The sequence below is a fragment of the Mya arenaria genome, chromosome 16 (genome assembly GCF_026914265.1).
Source record: "Mya arenaria isolate MELC-2E11 chromosome 16, ASM2691426v1".
Taxonomy (NCBI): domain Eukaryota; kingdom Metazoa; phylum Mollusca; class Bivalvia; order Myida; family Myidae; genus Mya; species Mya arenaria.
The window spans coordinates 37,840,667-37,858,605 of NC_069137.1; positions in this window are offsets into that span (position 1 = coordinate 37,840,667).

Genomic DNA, 17,939 nt, shown 5'->3' on the forward strand with positions numbered 1-17,939 from the left:
AATGATTTTACTACTTATGTTATATCTCACGTGCTTCAGCTTTAAGTGGTTTAATTGTCCAGCCAAGACAATGATTATTGTTGAGTACTTGGAATGTGCTCACTTTATGTACGAAAAACCTTACATATTAAGAGCAGATTACATGACAAATATCATAATATAAGGTTATTTTTTAATTCCACATACTAGGTAATACATGTATAATAGTTACGCAAAATGTCGCCGAATGTATCAAAGAAAGACATCGCATATCTATATTAATGATTGTGGAGGCATATCGTGAAACTTGTTCATAACGACAACTAAATATGATAATTGTTTGTTTTGGTGTAAGATCGTTATGTATTTCGCCGAGTGAGCGCCAAATGTTATATTTCACGGGTGGTGTAGCCTCGAAATATTCACTTCTTGTGTTCATGAGGTAAACTATACTATTAACTTACACTTAAACAAATAAAAATTTCATTACATGCTTAAAATTGGAATTAAAAGTAATCTTATTACATTTTGTAGAAAAATGCGCCCATTTGTATGCGCGCGTAATGTCATTTCGGAATTGACGTCTTTGAAATTGTGATCAGTCCTGTGCGCGCTGAAGTTTGATTTGGAACCGAGACCGAGTTAGTTTTTCAAAACGTTGACACATAACTTTTTGATATGTTCACTGCTGAAACAGGGAAAAACTGATAAATATCTATAGACCACCGGAAAGGATATAACAAAACGACATGTTAAACCAACACTGATATTTTTTTTATTTTGTCCAAATGTTTTATTAAAAATCGCTCTCCTTATTTCACAACACAAAGAAAGGTCGAGCCAGTGAATGTTATTTAAGATAAATTTCATGATATAACAAAATGACAATTCAATGTGCCGCTGCATGATGTGCCAATATATGTACTGAATGTAAATATTTGTATGAATTCAAGACAGGCAGCTCTTCCAGTGGACATAAAACTATCCTTTTTCAGTATATTCAAATGTAATCCATGTTAAAGCAATATACAAATACAAGAGAGCAAAACGTAGAAAATTATGAGTTTTGGGAGGTAAAATTAAATATAATACAGGTAAAGTAATAAAGAAATGCAAGAAAGCAAAAGACACAAAATGATCAGTGTCGTGCAGTATAATTAAATATGATACAGTTAAGGTAAAATAGAAATGCAAGAAAGCAAAACGCACAAAATGGTCAGTGTCGTGCAGTATAATCAAATATGATACAGTTAAGGTAAAATAGAAATACAAGAAAGCAAAACGCACAAAATGATCAGTGTCGTGAAGTAGACGGAAGTGTTATCAATGCTATATAGAAATGCAAGAAAGCAAAATGCATAACTTGTAGCAGTGGATGAAAAAAAACATAACTTAATAAAGTAAGAATAAAAAAGGGGCAGAAGGAAAAAGGTTAACTTAAATGTTAAACAATAGTTTAAAGTGGGTTGTAATTTTTAGATTTGGTTTGTATGCACTGTGCTGTTTGTGGACTTTTGTGCTGTTCTTCTATATTTCTTGTTTGCGATTTTATGTTCTATGTCTTTGGCGTGTACCCAGTGCCATTGAACCGGGTTTATGTTTAAACTTTTTGCTACTGAGCTTGTTTCTGCAGCTTTTTGCATAAATATTGTCCCATGACACCAAAAACAAAGATTCTATATTTATTTATAAACTTAGGTATTTGCTAAAACTGACAATAGTTAGTATCAATTTGTAACATACAACCGGTAAATATATGGCATTGCTGACACTGTTTGATATGTACAATAAGGTTTCTCTGTATATAATGGCTCTGTCTATTAATGTCGTGCAATGTTTGAATTATTGGCTATTCTTTTGTACAGGCATTTCATTTCTTTAAATAAATGTTAACAATAAAAACTTAACTGCAGACGATTAAGGTATATTTTAATCATGATGCATATTTGATACTTGGATATTTATTTAATATCTAAATATAATGTGTAATTGTTTTTTTCGTACGCCTATGCTGTCAAGAACGCAGGAGAGCACGTGAAAAAATATCCCGAGTATTTTCGAAACACTCATAAATTAAAGCGATTTCAAAGTATGCGGTTCTCATTGATGTGATTGTATTAGTAAGTGGCGTCAAGTAGTACTAATTGTCAACTTGAATGAAACAATTATCATGACACTTGATGAGCTTGTAACTGATGGTTGTCGCTATTTCTAACAATTATCTTTACGAAGAGATGTCCATGTTCTCCATTTCCTTCTTTGTAAGTGGTCAAATTAATTATTTTCCGCATAGTTATGTTTAATGGTATAAGTATGCAACATGATCGATATAATAAAGAAAAAACACACGTTTTCATATAAATAATTATAGTAAAGTACTGTGTTGGTTTTGTCGTTTACGCCGTTGTTTAAGCCTAATTTAATTAACCCCACCCCCGCTCCACCCTCGTTAATCCCGAGTATTGAACTAAGTTGTTGATTGGTCACATTCTTTCTTGCCCTCTGATGACTGATATCAATCGTCATATATTGCCAAATTTAATTGATCTGCCAAACACAGCTTGTGCAACCCTTTTTCTATTTGGCAATTAGACTATCCGCACTACACAGGACATTTAGCAACCTGTTGCGACACTAGGGCAGTAAAGGATGATAAACAGTAGGGGATTAAGCTATGCCAATATCTCACGGTTAGGATTTCGTTTTCGTGTCGTTTGGGGTTGTTGAATATGACATTGCAATTTTTGTATAAGGAATTCCGCTGTAAATGTGTTCAAAATAGGTTGATGAAAATCATTTTTTTATATTTCAAATGCATAATTATGTTTAAGTAATTTGAATTTAATTAATAAAACAATTAAAACACTGCTTTGTGTACATATAAAAATGTCAGGATTTTTACTGGGGGAAATTGTGGCCACGTAGCTATTAATTAAAACAAAAACAAGCATGTATCCTTCCGCCCTCCTTCTTTTATCCTTAAACCAAGTTTTCACTTACCGTGACTAAGGCGAACACCCCAACATATATATGTGAATGTATGAATGGTTACTTATGTCCGATCTAAGTCAGACATTGAAAATCCCCATTTCTTAAATCGTTGTATGGATTGAATGTATGCATTTTCAAATCTGGTTTTTGATTTTTGTGATACTTCATAAAAAATCGACGCAAAGGTATCTTTTTTACATATGTTGTTTTTTAAAATAAAGTTTGGACTGTTTTAGATATTAGAGACAGGCCGATTTTAGTCCGATGAATTTGTTCAAATCTTATCTTTTGTACCTTGTTTAAAGTGATGTATCAGATGGGTCTAGTTTTTAATTTACACAAAAACTGAAACTGTTTATATATTAAAGATTTACACAGTATGCTGAACGACTGTATGGACGTGGAAAATTTAGTTTTCAGGTTTAGAAATATTACTAGCATTTCAAAATCTCTTAACGCAAATATGAATGAAATTAACGGTTTTGTTTCTCCTATAAACTCCATGTAACACGCCATGCAAACTCTGAATACATTGCATCCTTAGTTGATCGATTCTATCAGCAAGCTGGTTTGAAACTTTTAACAACACACCCCCTGAAGAAGCTGAAGACAGGTGGAATGGGGATCACCCATGCTAATGCTAACCTTGACCTTGGGCTTTCGAAATTGTTCAATCCCAGACAAGTGAAAAGGAAAAAAAAGTTGGAAACCTGCTTCACCTTATTGGCAAAATTAAGACTCAGTATGAGGGTACATACATTGTTAACTTTCTGACGGCTGATATATCGGATTTGTATTCTTGTAACTGCTAAATCGTTTGGTGCTATTATCAGTCAGAGATTGATTGTAATGTTTAAATCATAAAATAAAGTTATGTTGTTTATTTTGGAATAAGACTAAGGAGGTAAATACGACAGATATTTTTAGACACGGTTTTCACGGAACTCTTTGTTTATCCAAGCATCCAAATTTCTAAATGGATTCTGATTTGTTATGGTCTGTGTATTATAGTTTTCTTTGTTAAACATTTTCAAAATTAAAGAATTTTCCTGGCTGTATGTATTTCTCAAAAAGTTTATTTATCATATTACCCTCTTTGTTTGTGTCGAAATATTTCACTAAATACAAATGCAATTTCCAAATCTGTTTGTTGTGTTATGGGTTTTGAGATGGTGAATAATTGATTGTATTCACGTTTCGATATAGACAGGCGTGAGATTTATGTATATATCAATATGCTTATTTACGTTATTTAAATTCAATTGTAGAAAGGGTTTTGGCAAGGACTACATAGTAAAATCGATTTCGTCGAGATTTTGTAATAAATACTTATAATATAATAAGGAATGTTGCTAGTTCGTCAATAGAGCTTTTGCATTTTGGTTACGAATTTTATTTTAATGATAAAAAGTCAAGAAAACAATATGCAATACATGCATAGTTCCCACATTTCCCAACCCTGCTTTAAATGTTCAGTGGGCTTTTGTTGAAAGCTGGTTTTCGATTTCTCAACCACATGCATGTTTTCATTTCTCTGGTCGTGAATTGAAATTGATTTCGATATGCTTCGGCAAAAATATGTGTTGCTGTTTTACTCAATTATGAGAGATATCAATCGGATGTTGATATATCCATGCGGGTTGATAACGGGGCGAAGAAGCCAATATGACATCCGGAACTGTGTTGTTGATTTTTTAGATAAGTGAAAAATTTGTTTACCCACGTTTTAATTGCGTAAGTTTTATTTTTCATTCCAACTGAAACCCAAATACGTACATTGATCATGCACTGGAGAGTTTTTCATTAGCAGTGCGAAACCACCATACACTTATTATATTAGAGAAAAAAAACAATACAGATACAAATAGCATGTCCATATAGCTTTTTCTATATTTATGATATTGGCTTAGTTTATTTGGCGCCAACTTCAACGTAAATAATGAATAGCGGAAATAAAAGCAGATTGGAGTGTCGAATAAAGTTTTTACCCCACTATGCCATTATGCTGTCAACGTACTTCGTGCAGTTAAAATGCACACAAAAAGTCTTCCAGTCAATATTTTACTACCTTTTACCAAATATCAGGACAACTATGATGATACAATTAGACTTGCTTAATGTCGTACTGTTATATTAGTTGGGGTTTTCGTTTTATGTACGACGCCACCAAACTACCGACTAGCTCCGCTGAGAGTTTTAGTCGTGTTGTATGGTTAAGCAAAGAGAACCCACTGAATGTAACTCTAGTTAAAGCTATTTGATATTTTTACGTGAGCCATCGTCTAGCACTGTTACACGGGCGATCGAACCTGCGACAACTGGTTTGATAGTCGAGAGTACTAACAATAGTCCACGGATTCACCTCTGTTGTTTTGTGTTGATGATTGACATGCTCATCCTGATGATTGCTTGATAGTTCAGTCAGATATCTATAACACTTGCTAGAAGCGCATCTTCAGCACCGATGATGCTACTGTTAAACTGAGGTGTGCCTCTTCCGAAAGTGGAGATGTGCGTTCATATTGACAATATTGAAGGTAGGTGTTAATCCAAGCTCATATTAACAGTACCGGACGTTCAATTCCATCGCCATCTATGTTTTACATGAAAAGTCAAAATAATGAATTGAAATTGGTTTTATACAAAATAAAAAAAAACAGAACCCTAATGCTCAATGGTTGAGCTGTGTTTACTTTTCGTCATTGTCAAGCCACTTTTTTAGCTTCCTACCTGAAGAGATTTTGCGATGTTTTTGTTATTGTTTTGAATTAATCGAATGCACCTCGTACGTAAATTCTTTGCTCAATTTTTAGCTCGGATTGAGTTAACATAATGCTATGGTGAATTTTTGGAATAATAATACTGGCAAAACCTGCCTTCACTTGTATCAACGCAGATATCCATTACCGAAATGCAATGAGTGTTTAGAGCACCTTTTGAAATTTGACAAGTACGGTAATTTGAACAGTTTTTGTGTAATGCTATGGCTTACTTTACATAAATTTTAACTTTAAGTTAAGTAACTGTATTACAGTGATTCATACTTATATATTTTAAAAACATATCAAATTGTCAATTACATAATAAACAAAAGTAATAAAAAACAAATTTTAGACAATTAGCAATTAAACATTTTGTTAAAAGTAAAGAAAATAACCATTTCTCTCGATCATGTTTGCGATTGCGAATTTCGAAAGATAACGCAAACTGCGTAGTTTAGCTTTATAAAGGTAACCTTGTTTACGGAGTGCACGCTCTGACATTAGAATGATCTTTATCTTTGCATGTTATCAAATTGTCATTCAAAAGGACAAGACGGAATTCTCATAGAAGTTTGATCTGCTTTCTAAAGTGTTATTTCGTTAGTTGTAAACTATTGAATTAGTATAAAAAGTAGTATTTCGTAAACTCTAAAATATTGGACTAGAATATATATACGCATTGTATGGTAGTGTTAATTTAACAAAATTATAAGCATCTTACCTTTTGCTTTTCAATTTCCTTTTGAAAACAGAGTTTTAATTAAATGTATTTAATTATTGAAATAAAAGTTTATTGAAAAGTATCTTACCTCGACATCCATTCAACAGATGCGTACAAAGGACTGATATTTATGTAACAAAGTTGATGACATGATAGACTTGACCGGTCACATGGCTGGCCGCGTGGCATCCTGTAATTGTGTCCAATATTTTAAAATATGTCCAGAATTCCGATATACTAATTATCTATTCGTTTAACAATCCCATTAGCCATATTATTATTTGTTGATATTTGCCAATCCTACATATATTGGTATCATTGAAAAGCGTATTGCCTCCTGGAATATGTTTAAAGTGAATGACCAAATTTTGTATATACGAGTACTGCAGTTTATAAATGTATTCTACATTTCAATTGAAATCAGAGTTGAAAACTAGTTTGTAATAGTTTTGCAGGTTCGTTTTTTAATGAATCATTTCTCCACTTATTTAATCCTTACATTTAGTAACAAAATCAAACGGTGTCACATTGGATCAAAAACCATGTAATTATGCATCTGGTACCTTTATATAGGACGCTTTGTCATATAGACCAAATTTCGTGAAAAGTCTTAAGTGTAGTAAGCTTCTGGCCCCAATTTCTCGAAAATTCTTAAACTTAACTGGCTTAAGTAGCTTATTTTAATTATCCAAAAACTTACTTTAATTGAAATTTGATAAATGAAAAATGGTAAATTGTGATTATCATTAAGATAATTCTGATCTTAAGTATAAAAAATCTTAAAGAAATAAATATTACACAAATTATTGAAAAACAAAAATTGTGATCTTAGCTTAATTCTGTTATAAGAGACTTAAGATGCTTCTAGAAATTGAGGCCAGTAGCTTAATTCATTAAGCAAACGTCTCGATCGACTCGTCAGAATAACTCTTCTCATACGATTATAATTTAGAATACGAATTCATGTAACGCTATATAGACCCGTACGAACTTCCTATACATGTAAACAAGTTTATAAACATATGTCAGAAGTCGGAACAAGATTGTCAGTTAAGCAGGGCGTCCGTTCGTGGCTTACCAGGGACTGGTTCTGATATTGGCGGTTGCCGACCTATCATTTAGTTGGGGAATGGTTGCCGTTTGCCTTCCTGCTAGGCGCCCGGCATATTGGATAGATGTCAGAAATAAACATGTGTCTCATAAGCACATTGGACAGGCCCTGAATTGAAAGGGTTAACACTAAAATAAACATATACTTTACTTTATTCATACTGTAAGCGAAAATAGTTAGTTAATACATGAAAAAACGTTAAGAAGAAAGGTGAGTTAAAGTTCAGTTTTTTATCAATAGTGTCAGGTGCGGTTCATATGACACGGGATTGCCCACGCTTTATCAGGTACGGACCGGTCCTAAAATGAAGTAATTGCTTTATGCTCACATACAATGATAAGAACCATTTATCATTTCAGATCAAATTAGACTTAATTGAAAATTAAAATAAAACACGCAGTTGAACTCATGCCCGTTTAACGATGAAATATATTGACTGACACTCCCAGGGACTGGCGAAAATACCTTGACCCTTGTGAAATTCAAACCAAGCGAAAATTCTTACATTCGGTAAAAATATATCGGTCTTTACATACAATTTGAGCCAATTAGGAAATCGAGCCGATTGAGCTCAAGCCAACGGGTTTGAACTGTACATAAAGCTTCATAAACCTAAGTAAAAACAAACAATAAGGATCAAACAACACAATTGTCAACACGCTGACGTTTTTTTGTATATTCGTTAAATACTTAAAGATGTTAATTATCGTTAAAATGACAAAATTCGGTAGCCTGCTTTCATGTTGGCAGTATAATTAAACAGCAAGTTTCTAGGAGTTAGTGGCTTCCTTGCGCTTCTCCGTGTTGTGGATGCCATTCTTGCTGGCGTGGTGAGGCGTTTCAGTGGTGTGGCTGGCATTGTGGCTGATGTTAGGTACAAAGAACATCCGGCTTACCTTATCCAAAACCATGTGTGTTGAAGCTCATAATATCAAGCAATAATTCTAAATTACAACAACCACATATTTTTACATATTGAAACTTTTTTTTGCAGTCATTGTTTTGTTTTACCATAATTTTGAAATTACTACTACTGACACCTTAAAGCAATTTGAATATCAAATACGCTAGTACATTGGTAGTTTAATCAACTTTAATCTGAACCAAAGACAATGGCTTCTTTGAAAGCTTATTGCTTAATGATAACTAATAATAAGATAAATAACAAAAAGTACAGTTTTCATAAAGTTATATATATAACGTTATTAATTAGTTTTTTTTTATATTGGCCTAGTTATTTGTTCGAGGTTAGCTGTATTTGCCTTCGTTGTCCATTGGTTTGGTGTACACAACCATTTAAGTCGTAAACACCACCAACCGTACAATGTGGTTGAAGAATGTAATATTCTTGTTATTCCAAATAGGTTTAAACAAAGCACAAAACAATACAAACAGTCGGAAAACGAAAACAAAATGGCTTCCATTTAAAACAATTTCCAGCATATTTTTCAATAGGGGCGTTTCGACAGCCAATGAAAATGGTCCATTTCTCAAACGTTTAGTACTCATAAACTACTTTAACCCCCAATATATGTTATTAATAACAACTAATCAAAATATAATTGAACTGTTGTAGGCTTTTATGAAACTAAACGTGAACGCACTTAGTGTCCGATAAGCAAAGACATTTTGTCATTCTGTGATTTTTACAAAGCAATACATGCAATATAAAGGTTGGCTCTCCTTGAAATGAAAAAAGTTCGTTTCAGTTCGTTATTGACTTTATTTTATCGAGTAAGCAACAAAAGCTATATTTCAAGAGTGGTGCAGCCATTTATAAGTGAAACTATTAAGTTTCGGTGTTCATAAGAAGAAATATAATCGAAATCGCACCAAACACACATAGTCCTTTATTGTTTAAGCTTTACTCTAATTAGTCTATAACTAGACTTAACTATAATCGTAGGTAATCTTAAAAACTTACATATATTTACTGGCGTGACATCATCTGGCAAGTGACATCATTAATAGTTTGTCCCAGCTGTGGAACGATGGAGGACAAAGCATGAACATTTTAAAAGAATGAATAATGTTATAAAATAGTGGGATATCAATTCTCACTGATGACTTTCTATTGACCACCGGAAAACATGCAATAAACAAATGTAATCGTTGTATGTAGTATACTTTTATTGTACCAGCAGCCGAATTTAAATGGATTGCGGAGAGCCCAAAGAATACTGGAAAAGAAAAAGAAAACTAATAAATAAATGCGTTGTTAAAACTTGAATATAATTTTGTATTTACCGCAACCTGCATACACCATTAAAATAATGAATAAAAGTTTTACATTAACCTAAAATGAAATGTTCCGTTAACGACCGATTTCTTCATGGAATGATAAGACTTTGAATATTTCGTGCCGTGTGTGGAATCATCTTAGTTCGCATGATAATGTGGCACACCGATATAGGCTGGCTAAATGTTTAACTTTTAAGATGGCAATCAAGTACATGTACATGCACATGTATTAGACAATTACAATTTACACTTATACGGACATATACGACAATATATCCCCCCAGATAACCAACTGCATAACTTCTATGGACTATAGTTAAATGGCAAATACCGCGTTATACCATGAAAGTCAGAGACGGTGAAAACATGATACAACTGAGTACATAGAAAGAAGGTCTTCATGACTGTTCTTAACTTTTGCGCAATACAACAGATACTTCTAAGTAATAAAACAATATTAATTGGCATACACATACATTTTCTCGTAGAGCTCGAATCCCAGTCTTGCTGAACATTTTCTCAACCTGTGATATCAACATATCAACATTTTAAAACGGACAATGGAATAACAATTAAAACAGAGTTATAGTTATTTTTCACATAGCTAAACTTTTACTGTTTTTTAAATGTTACTTGAGATAACAAAGTAAGTACAAAAATCACTGAAGTCGTAATATTTCTAGTGACCGTTTACAATGATTAAGACGATAACAGAGTATAACATGATCCAATATCATACGCAGTGATCTCCCCTGACAAGGAGAATAGATATATACCACCATAAGTGAGTATAAATGAATTTCAGCTATATAAACTATTTTTAAAATGTTTTTCTTCTCTCTGTTTTTATATCTTTATCACATTTCAAGTTTATTTGCGTCCGAAACCTTAACTTATTTGATGAACACTCTTTCATGTTTCTTATTGTAAGTTTGTCCTTGGTGATTGTTAATCATACACTATTTAAGCTCCTTAATTGCCTTAAATCGGCACTTACTAGACATCGTTAGAAAACCTGAACTAGAAATTGCACGCATTCTATATTGCTTCTTAATACTCATAGGATTTGAACTAATGTAAAACTTTTAATTGTCGGTGCTATTTTAACACATGCATTGGGCGGAACGTTTGGATTTGAAACTCTGGATCTCTCATAATATGCTACATATTTCAATATGTATTGGATTTTCTAGATGCCTGAATTGTAAATCCTGCTTCATCGTTAAAAGAGAGGTTTGATCATATATACGTACTAGTTCAATATCAGTGCCAATTTGTTGCAAGAAAACTCGAAGGTAAGTTGTATCAAGTTAACCAAAAGACTAACATAAGGTTAGTCATGTTATCATGCCGTGTATCTTACATAATCTGACCCACAACTAAGCTCCGTTTAGGTTATCTTTGATATCTGGTGGCCAAAGCTATTTTTTACTTGGTATCACTTTCAAGTTAATTGCATGTGAAATGTTTCGAATACCTATCTGCAAGCACCATTGGCTCTCTAGTTTTTCAACATAATATGTGTCATGATGAAACATAGAATCTTTATTTTCTTATTTGATAAGTCTACCTCTCAGCCTTTTGTATTGTTGTTTTGACCAATGTTTTATGCCTCTTAATAGAGTTTATGTTTGTATTTTTGAATACTTTGCTTGTACCTGAAACTTTTATCGCACTGAATTATTAAAACAGTATTGCTATATACCGATTGGGAAACACCCGAATTGCGGAATCCACAGGCTTATTGTCTCAAATGTTTATTTTATGTTGCGGACATATCACAGATTAACAACATGTCTGAGGACAGTTACTGTCTTAACTATTTTAATCTCAGTAGAAGTATCCCTCCTCTTCGAACTCACTCAAGGTAGGTCAAGTTTGTGTTTTTCTCAAAATGGAAACACACTATGTATAACTAGTTTCCTTGGAGGATTGAGTCCATTCCCTTTAAATGGTTAGATAAATACGCTGGTAAAACCTAACTGTCTTTGGAGAAGAACGCCAAACTCAATGAGTTTTCGAACAATAAAAGGAACAGTTATTTATAAACACTGACCTAGGAGCACAATATAGCCACTGTCCCTAGAGAGATACGTTTATGATAGAGGCTCCTGATGGAAGTGGTAACTGCACAGTTATATAGACGATCGTTAGGACTTAGTATGACATGAGTAAATACTCTTCATCCTATGGCCTAGTTTGCACCAATGGTATTATTTCTTGAAATGAAAAACCAGTTCAATTCTGATACCCTTGGGCCCGTTTCAAAAAGATATCTTAGTCGTAAACATTACAATGCTTAACGGATGCTTTGGTAAAGGTAGAATCTATACGATAACAAAGGAGCGTTTACAACATATTGTAAGATCATGAATTTAAATTTGATATCTAAGGTATTAGCCATGTAATACAACTCGGGAAACATCGGGTAACATCCACATATATCGCCACTCGCCGTAACAGATCGCGACGAACATCGGGCGTATTCGGCCTGTACCGGATGTTGCTTTTTTAGAAACAGAAGGTATTTCCCCGCTATTCATAGGTCAATAGAGGAATTTCTACATCGTAGTATTTGGAAACTCGGTGATGTTTTTCTCATGAATATACGTTTAAAATAAATAAACACTAAAAGTGCACACTGTCAGTTGATTACGCTACCTCTAATAATTTGAGTCATTTCAGTAAAACATGGATTAAAAGTGAATTATACGCATAAGAGAAGATATTCTGTCGAAAAACCCAACTGCCAACAATCAGCATGGAACTGGGATATTCAGATATTCGTATCCAAGGGCTATGAATGTAAGTATCCTTGAGCAGTTTTGTACGTTGATGTGTTCAAAAATGTTTGTTTTTTAATTTATCTTTGAAATTCTAAAATCATTTTTATTAGCTAAATGTTGAGACAGCATGTTACATATTTTACATGTACTAATGTACATGTTACATATTTTTATATGTACTTATGTACATTATTTATGTATATGATATGAGTATGTAATCTTTAATTTGATTGTTTTATCTTAGAAAAATATTAGACTTAAAATTTTGTTTAAAAATGATGTGTTTTGGTACGTGACCTATTTCTTACATAACCATAATGCATGTATATACCCGTTATTTGTTTACAAGATGCATATTTTCAAAATTAAGCCACGACTGCTTGGACATTAGCAACTTTCATTTGCTTGGTGTAGGTTTCGTTAAAACCCCAGACTGTCGTGAATCATTATCAACCATATATGCAGAACAACTACACATTTGTGCCTTCCACCCCTTACTCTTGGCTAAAATGGATATTCGTGGAGAATGTTTAATACTTGTGCATTTGTATTTTACGGTGGTAGTTTCTGCTGGTTGATAATCAGAAGTCTATTTTTTTTCAGGCAGAGAAATGACTGAATATTACTAAGTCAACAACACGGGGTTATGATGAATTCAAGCCTGCATTAAATACTATGTCGGATCCTTGAGAGCGGTTTTGACAGCCATTTCTATCCACAAGGCAGTCGCATCTGGTAGAGATGATGTGAGTATTTCATATAAACATATTTGACTTGGGTTTTTTTTATAAACACACTGTATTCAATAATCAAGTGGTAGTGGTGGTGGAGGTGGTGATCAAGTGGTGGTGATGATGATGATGATGATGATGATGATGAGATGATGATGATGATGATGATGATGATGATGATGATGATGATGATGATGATGATGATGATGATGATGAATTTTATTGATAACATTAATAATTTTCTTTATATATACATGTATGTATCAGCTTGTTGTTGATCTTTTTAAAATAATGTCGAGAAATATTAAACTGTGTATATTTTATTTTGTATATGTATGGCAGTATAATTATCAATACTATTAATTAGTCAGAAAGGCTTCAAACTACAATTGTTTTCCTTTACAGCACTAAACATTCTAGATGGGTAAAGTACCTGAAGGGGCATGAAAACCAAATCACCATTGACTCAGCATTGAGTAGTTATCATCTATGCACACACTACAAGTACAAACGCATGGGAACAGACCAAACTTCAAATGTTGAAGAGTGAAGAATTATTGTGAAAATCTAAATGTTAGAATACCAATGACAGAATAAAACAGATAGACATCAAATTACCCACAGAGATTATTTACATGTTATAATATTAATAAAAATGTTAGTTGAGAAATTTCACTCTGACATTTTTGGAGGGGCGTTACTGCACACTTAGTGTTCGGGTAACATCGACATATATCGCCACTCGCCGTAACAGATCGCGACGAACATCGGGCGTATTCGGCCTGTACCGGATGTTGCTTTTTTAGAAACAGAAGGTATTTCCCCGCTATTCATAGGTCAATAGAGGAATTTCTACATCGTAGTATTTGGAAACTCGGTGATGTTTTTCTCATGAATATACGTTTAAAATAAATAAACACTAAAAGTGCAAACTGTCAGTTGATTACGCTACATCTAACAATTTGAGTCATTTCAGTAAAACATGGATAATAAGTGAATTATACGCATAAGAGAAGATATTCTGTCGAAAAACCCAACTGCCAACAATTAGCATGGAACTGGGATATTCAGATATTCGTATCCAAGGGCTATGAATGTAAGTATCCTTGAGCAGTTTTGTACGTTGATGTGTTCAAAATGTTTGTTTTTTAATTTATCTTTGAAATTCTAAAATCATTTTTATTAGCTAAATGTTGAGACAGCATGTTACATATTTTACATGTACTAATGTACATGTTACATATTTTTATATGTACTTATGTACATTATTTATGTATATGATATGAGTATGTAATCTTTAATTTGATTGTTTTATCTTAGAAAAATATTAGACTTAAAATTTTGTTTAAAAATGATGTGTTTTGGTACGTGACCTATTTCTTACATAACCATAATGCATGTATATACCCGTTATTTGTTTACAAAATGCATATTTTCAAAATTAAGCCACGACTGCTTGGACATTAGCAACTTTCATTTGCTTGGTGTAGGTTTCGTTAAAACCCCAGACTGTCGTGAATCATTATCAACAATATATGCAGAACAACTACACATTTGTGCCTTCCACCCCTTACTCTTGGCTAAAATGGATATTCGTGGAGAATGTTTAATACTTGTGCATTTGAATTTTACGGTGGTAGTTTCTGCTGGTTGATAATCAGAAGTCTATTTTTTTCAGGCAGAGAAATGACTGAATATTACTAAGTCAACAACACGGGGTTATGAAGAATTCAAGCCTGTATTAAATACTATGTCGGATCCTTGAGAGCGGATTCGACAGCCATGTCTATCCACAAGGCAGTCGCATCTGGTAGAGATGATGTGAGTATTTCATATAAACATATTTGACTTGGGTTTTTTTTATAAACACAATGTATTCAATAATCAAGTGGTAGTGGTGGTGGAGGTGGTGATCAAGTGGTGGTGGTGGTGGTGATGATGATGATGATGATGATGATGATGATGATGATGATGATGATGATGATGATGATGATGATGATGATGATGATGATGATGATGATGATGATGATGAATTTTATTGATAACATTAATAATTTTCTTTATATATACATGTATGTATCAGCTTGTTGTTGATTTTTTTAAAATAATGTCGAGAAATATTAAACTGTGTATATTTTATTTTGTATATGTATGGCAGTATAATTATCAATACTATTAATTAGTCAGAAAGGCTTTAAAGTATAATTGTTTTCCTTTACAGCACTAAACATTCTAGATGGGTAAAGTACCTGAAGGGGCATGAAAACCAAATCACCATTGACTCAGCATTGAGTAGTTATCATCTGTGCACACACTACAAGTACAAACGCATGGGAACAGACCAAACTTCAAATGTTGAAGAGTGAAGAATTATTGTGAAAAATCTAAATGTTAGAATACCAATGACAGAATAAAACAGAGAGACATCAAATTACCCACAGAGATTGTTTACATGTTATAATATTAAAAAATGTTAGTTGAGAAATTTCACTCTGACATTTTTGGAGGGGCATTACTGCCCACTTAGTGTTCTTGTTTCTTCACATATTTGAGTATAAAAGTACACTCATTTTTTTTTTCTTTTTGGAATTGCCAGTTCATGACAACCCGTTTATTTTATTTATTTTATAAAACGAACATTACATACAATATATTTAAGTATATATATCGAAGTGGAACAATATCATTTAACATTTGAGGTAAATATTAAACATTTTGAAAATGCCTTAACATTATATTGTAATTTTATTAACAAAATCGTTTAAAAAACGTTTAGAAATGCTTTTATTGTTCAAGCGAGTTTGAAGAACTTTCAAATCATTATATAAATGGTACATAATATTTATCGGTTTGGATCTCCTTTCACTAATAAAGTAGGTCTTATAGATGCAATAGGCAATCTACAATATTATACTCTTTTTGGTTGATTTTGTAACCTATTACTATATATCTTAAATTCTTAATTTCTTTCTGTATTCCGCATCTTTTAAAGAAATCATGTATAGCATTCCAGAAAGTTGTCAAAAATGGACATTTAATAAAGAAGTGTTCGTAGTCTTCTACTTCATTACAATAAATACATAAAGGGCAATCCTTCAATTTCCAAGTAAATAAATTTAAATTCGTTGCTACAAGATTATGCAATAACTTTATTTTAAATTGTTTTACTTTATTATCCACAATGGACTTATGAACAATATAGTACCAAGAGTTCCAGCAAATATGCTCTTGCAACCGCCGATCCCAATAACCATGAATGTAAGGCTTTTCATAAAATTGCTTTATATATATTTGATATATTTGCTTATTCGTCATATCTTTAAAAGGTTTATTTTGGATACTTATTAGTAATTTTGGATTGACGTTTGTTTTTGTAGATATATCCGATGTTAGAGTTTCTTTCCAAGTGTTTGAAATTGATTGTTTTAAAATATTTACTTCTGCAATCCAATTTTGTTTATTTTTTAGCTTATCAAGAATACAATTAGCGTCTAAGTTGCCCGAATTCGAAAGAATATCGTTTATGTATAGTATGTTGGAATCAATCCAGTTCTTAAATAGAAGACTTTTATCTTTTATTTTTATGAGTTTATTACCCCATATTATTTCTTTTCTAATATTGAAGTAACTTTTGGGTGTTTTCGTTTGATTAACTGGAAGTTGCTTAAACTGAATCCATATTAATAACAAATGCTTATAGAACAGTGTGATTTTGTTTGTTTTAATAGGTAAAGACTTAATGGAGTCTAAATTCATATGAAAAATAAGAAAATTCTTTCCAAATTGGTCTAATATTACTGATGGTATAATTTTCCAATTGGCATCAACTGTATTAGTCAGATTAATCACCCATTTTAATGTCATTGTTTTAGAATAATATTCAAAATCTGGCATCTCTAAACCACCTTCAAGTCTGTTTCCCATAACTGTTTACGCTTGATTTTATCTTTTTTTCCACTCCAAAGAAATTCAAAAACCATGGAGTTTATAGTCTTTATAATTGAATCAGACGTTACTCTATTTTGAGCAAGATATACAAGTTTTGGAAAAAGTAAAGATTTTATAACAGTTATTTTGCCAAAGACAGTTAGATTTTTTTTAATTCCAATTATTTATCAATTGTTTACATTTATCTATTTTTTCATTCCAGCTTAAATTTGTACATTCATGTTTATCATTTCCAAAATATACTCCAAGTGATTTAACGTATCTTGACGTAAACTTTATGTTATTCATAATATTACTTATATTATTTTTTGATTTGCCAATCCAAAGGCCTTGGGTTTTTTCCCTATTTAGTTTCAGTCCAGAATAATTTCCAAACTGATCGATTATATCAAGAACAATTTGTATTTCATTGTGATTTTTTAAAAAGACAGTTGTGTCATCAGCGAGTTGAGTAACTTTAAGATGTTTCCCTTGAACTTTTATACCTTCATAATTTTCACATTTTCTTAACTGTGTTGATAAGACTTCAGTTACTATAATAAAAAGCAACGCAGAAAGAGGACAACCTTGCCGTACACCACGTTGTAGTCTAAATGAGTTTGTGATCCATCCGTTGTTTCAATTTTTGATGTTATGTTACAATACAGAGTTTTCACCCAATTAAGAAAG